This window comes from Capsicum annuum, chromosome 11, assembly GCF_002878395.1.
Source record: "Capsicum annuum cultivar UCD-10X-F1 chromosome 11, UCD10Xv1.1, whole genome shotgun sequence".
Classification (NCBI taxonomy): Eukaryota; Viridiplantae; Streptophyta; class Magnoliopsida; order Solanales; family Solanaceae; genus Capsicum; species Capsicum annuum.
The window spans coordinates 218040448-218046171 of NC_061121.1; the positions used below are offsets into that span (position 1 = coordinate 218040448).

The window sequence follows — 5724 nt, forward strand, 5'->3', positions numbered from 1 at the left end:
AAATGTTGGGTGACGGACAGAGCAAGAGCATGGCTATGCATGGAGCGGTGGAAAAAATATACAAAGTGTTTAGTCAATAAGAGGGGATTGAAGAGGCATGGAACCCGCATGTTAAATTATGCACTTTTAGTGTGGAACCAAGTCAAATTGTGCAAGGACTATCAATCACTAATCGATAGGTCTACCGAAGATGTCAAAACACAAGAGCATAATCGTATTGTACTCTATTTTAAGGGACGAAAACTGAATCACGTGAGTACACAGTGGAGCAGATCATACAAACCAGTTACAAATTTTTAAACAATGAACAACATGGTTGCCGAATAAATTATGGTACAAAATCTAACTAAACTAATATAAACGTGTCTTGGTGTTTAGCAGGGAAGAAAAGACCCTTTCTTTGTTTATTATATTCTTCTATGAATTTTTATTTTGATTGATAGATGAAAGGAAGGAATGGGAGAAGCAAAGGAAGGTTCCCTATTGAATAAGTTGAATCCTAATTTGGGCTTTCCTTTGTCATATCATATTGGAGTTTTGGTTTCAGTGGACTTGCTGCCAATGGTAGATTCTTCAAAGTGTGTAAGCTAAAGACAGGAGGGAAGTTTTCATGTCTTCTGCTTTGGATTCTATAAGACAATTAGTGGGACTACATGCTAAATTACTTGGATGCTATGTTGTTTAGGGGTGGACATTCGGTTTGTTCGGTTTGACTGTTGAATATCGGTTTGATTTTTCTGTTTTTGGATTGATGAAAAAGAAAACCATAACCAAACCAAAATTATTTCAGTTTGGTTCAGATTTTACAAATTCGATTCGGTTATTTCGGATTTTTATTTCCGTTCTAAAGATTAAAGTAGTGATCATTTAAAATTGGTAATTTTTCTAGAAAAATAATCTTTTTTTCAAACCTATTTTTCATTCCCAAATATAATTAATTCAATTCACATGAAATAACCATAAATATCGACCTCGCTGAGGTGTCGCCATTGGCATGACAGCAGTGGCCGCACTTGGTAGCGGTTGCCGACGGCAGTGACGAACTAAGCAAACGACTGCCAACTGCCATTGGCGATGTTGAAATTTCAAATGAACTGATGAACTGAGGATGACTGAGCGCCACTGCAGCCTTCACGTTAATGTTAGGGTGTAAAGCAAAACAATATATTAGAATTTAGGGTTACTAAATGATTATAATTTATATATTTATATGTTATATTAGATTATATTATATTTTTAGTATATTTACATATATAATAATATATATATATATTATAAATTTATATATAATATATATATATATTATAATATATTGTTTATTTAATTTTAATTTTTCAGTTTATCCGATTTATTTTTTTGAAAATCCGAAAACCAAACCGTTTAACCGAATTTCTAAAATTTGAAACCGAAACCAATCCGAAAAACCAAAAAACCAAAAAACCAAACCAATTTTGGTTCGGTTCAAAGTATTTTTGATTTAAACCAAAATATGTCCAGCCCAAATGTTGTTGGCTCTACTGGTAGCCAAGAAAAAGTAAAACTTAGATTCGACGATGCTTTTAATTATATACAACAAACTGATCTCAAGTCGGTTTTCTAAAGGTGTTACCCTCATGGGATTAATGTCTACTTCGACGACGTGGAAGGCAAGATGCAAGAAGTAAAAGTGGCAAACGTGAACTCATTCGGCAAAGTAGCCATCCTTGGGGTTATTGTAATGACCCTTCAGGTCATTTTTCAAATTTATGCTTATCTTTAACATTTGAGCTTCTCCAAGTAATATATGACTTGCTGGGACCGACGGTTCGGTTACCGGGCAGTTTGTTTGATTTTTCGAGCCAATTCCTTGTTTTGAAGTTTTCGCTAGTTCCAAATGTCCACCGAGCGAAAACTTTAGTGACACAATCTCCGATGCGAATTTCGACTGTGCCAGGAGATTCAAAATATTAAACTTAATCTAGATAGACCTTTGGTTTGAGTTCCAATGCACTCGAGCTCCTTCGACCTATTGGTCAGAATGTTGAAAAAACGAAACTATAGGTGTGGGCAAACAATCTCGGATGAAATTTTTTATAATTCCAATGAATTTGAAATGTGGTTTACACTCAAATTTCACTATTGAAACATATATTTTGGATTCCGAATGAGTTTCAAGGGTTAAAAATAAGTTTTTGACTTTACTGGTGGCCTAGACAGCGACTGTGGCATCTCCAAAGCTGGTAGGGGTATTTAAGCACCCTATAGGCCGCGTTTTCCACCATTTTTGACTCATTTTTGAGAGCCTAAAACCCTAAATGGGTATGATAACTCAAAATTGAGTCTTGTGGGTGTCTAGGGAGTTTAGTAAACATCTTTTATCATGGTTATCATCCGGATTAAGGTAAGATTTTATCACTTTATTGGTGAATTTCTTAGTCTTGACCCAAAATTCCAATTTAACTTAGGGCTTGATTTATCCCTAAATTTAGTTTGTTTTCACCCATTAATTGAGGGTTATGATTCCTTGGTGATGTATGAGCAATGGGTTGACCTCGGAAATGCGATTTCCATACATGGGACCCACTTGGAATTTTTGCTGTCGGTTTTAGACCTGAAGCACAATAGTGCAATATGGGTGTCGTTAGACTTATATTGATGAGTAGATTATATTTTTGACAGTGTGATGAAATTTTGGGGATTGTGAAGTGAAGACGAGCATGTGGTGCTTGAAGTGTGATTCTGCGATTTAGCCTTGAGGTAGGCTCATGTCCACTTTCCTTCATAGATGATGTATGATATGTATTGCGTGTGGATATGAATGTTAGGATTGATTATGAGTAAGATAGCTTAGCCTTGATTATTGATGTTTTTGGAAATTAGATGATGGTCTTGGACCAGTAAGATAGTATGTTTATAACCTTGTGGACTCCAATTGCCTTCTCCCTAGTTTAGATTAAATTGTAGCATGGATTCGATACATTGATAGATTATGGATGTGGTTTGGAAAAAGGCTCAAATATGTCACTGAACTATCAGAAATAGCTTATTTATGCCATCCATTAAAAGTTGGGCTCATTCATGCCATTGCCGTTATTAAACTGATCCATCCATGCCATTACTTTTTAACGGTGGTTTTCTAAAAAAACTCCTTTGCCACGTGACCTCTTATTAGAGGTCCACGTCATTTTAAAAAAAAAATAATTTTTTTTTTAATTTTTATTTTTTTTCTTTATAGTTTTGATTTATTAAGAAGAATTCACCCACACCCAACCTATCACCTTAACCCACTTTAATATTACTCTTAATTTTGACCCTAGATTTAAACATATATATAATCATTTAGTCTTCGAACATGAAATTTACACACTTGAATACTACGTTTAAAATAATATAGGTTAGAATAATTAATAATTTAAATAGCCAAGTCCACGAAATAATTAAGACTACCAATAATTTAATTATACAACTTATAATCCAAATCTAAAAGGGATTTTTAGGTATTCTTCCTAATTAAAAGTTGTGGTCCTTCATGTATGTGGTATTTTCTTCATCCTAAATCATGTGATGATGTTCGGATTTCGAGAGTCAAAACAAATTATTTTTTAATCACAATTTATTCATTTTTCATTTTAAATTATTAATTATTCTAACCTATATTATTTTAAACGTAGTATTCAAGTGTGTAAATTTCATGTTCAAAGACTAAATGATTATATATATGTTTAAATCTAGGGTCAAAATTAAGAGTAATATTAAAGTGGATTAAGGTGATAGGTTGGGTGTGGGTGAATTCTTCTTAATGGATCAAAACTTAAATAACAAAAAATTTAAATTTTGTTAAAAATGATGTGGACCTCTAATAAGAGGCCACGTGGCAAAGCAGTTTTTTTTGAAAACCACCTTTAAAAAGTAATGGCATGGATGGACCGGTTTTATAACGGCGATGGCATGAATGAGCCCAACTTTTAATGGATGGCATAAATGAGCCATTTCTGATAGTTCAGTGGCATATTTGAACCTTTTCCCATGTGGTTTTAGTGTTGGAACTATGATTAGTATATTTGACCTTATTGGTTTGGTGTGGTATTCTTGGAATCGTAATTTGGATAGAATTGACTTAAGTGCCCTTATTTCTAGTTGAAGTTCCTATCTTAGGCTTGCATGTGGCTTACTTGACATCTAGAAGTCGAACTAGATATCTTAGCGTAGTTTGGGGTATAGTGTACCTAATTAAAGAAATTGAGGTTTACAAGTGGGATTATCCGACCCACTTAGGCCTAGACTTGTGTTAGTCATTGTGGAATTAGCTGTAGATGTTAGACATAGTTGAGACTAGAAACCTTAGCATAAGGTTACTTTGTGACTCGGTATATTGTAATGATGTTCCTCGGATTGTGACTTATGAGTTATAGCTATGTAGTTTCTTATAGAAATGATGTGATAAAATGGGCCCATAGAGATGTTATTGTCCTCTTAAACTTGATACTAGGCCCATAGAGATGTTATTTTCTCTAAGACTTGATACTTGGCCCATAGAGATGTCATTTCCCCTTAGACTTGATATTTGATCCATAGAGATGTTGTTTCCTTGTAGACATGACGTTGGGTCCTTAGACACGATTTTCCTCTTAGATGCGATGGTTGGCCTATAGAGATGCTACCACTATTTATATATGATAGTTGGCCTAGAGAGGTGATATTCCTCACCGTCATGATGAATGACCTTTATATATGAAATGACTTATAGTCGCGTTATGCTTATTGATATTATACCTCATATATGCGAGATGCCTCCTAGATGTGAGATGATTAAAGATACGCTATGACTTATAAATATGATTATAGAGATGAGTTTTGGGTATGTATATGGGACAAAGGCTATGATGATGATATTGTGATTAGTCCGAACATTTTATTATGTAATACCCCATATTTTTCTAGTATTATTTATGTCCCAATACATGAGTATTCAGATATAAAATTTTTGAAATACCTATTATTTTCTAGTTTAGAGCCTGCCATTGCATAGGAAATTCAATTAGCTTTCCAATGATATAAAATTTTCCCAAACTCGATGACCGGATAAGAAGTTACGGCGAGTTTAAGTTTCAGTTGTTTAACACCATTATTTTGGTCACTAGCGCGTTGCGGAGCTAGTCTAACTGACAATTGTAAATTTACAGTAAGGGATTGCGATATTGGCTCGCGCCAAGGACCTAGTTCACATTTGGCAATTTCCAGTGACCCTCCGTGATGATGGTGCATCGCGGAGGTGGCCAAAAATGGCATTCCAATGGTTTAGTGTGATAGCTCCGCATTGCACCAATGGACAAAATGACGATTGTCGATTTCCAGTGGCCTGGTGCGATTGCACCGCGTCGCGCCGGAGCCAAAAATAGAGATCTTCAGTCTCCAACCCGAGTTTTTAAATTCATTTAAGGGTATTTGGGTCTTTTTCCACGACCTCAATCAACCTAAAACACGATATTTAACCCCTAAGTGGCCTAAATAATCATCATTTATTCAATTCCTCTCAAAATTAAAGATCCTCTTCTCAAGAGCAAGAAAACCTAGCTCTCAAATTCAAGACCAAATCTAAAGAACTCACCATCAATCCTCTCAAATTTATTAACCCAGGTATGTTAAATATTTATTCATGTTCTTTCACTCATAGAGTCCAAGTATCTGGTTTTAATTGCAAATTTATGATCTTTTCAAGTTACTCTGTTTTAAATTAAGTTTCCA

The 5724-nt window shown here is 34.6% G+C and overlaps 1 pseudogene; it reads left to right on the forward strand.

Annotated features, from left to right (window-relative positions):
- Positions 1–456: 456 nt before the first annotated feature.
- Positions 457–5724, forward strand: part of LOC107846231 — a 21197-nt pseudogene continuing 15929 nt past the window's right edge.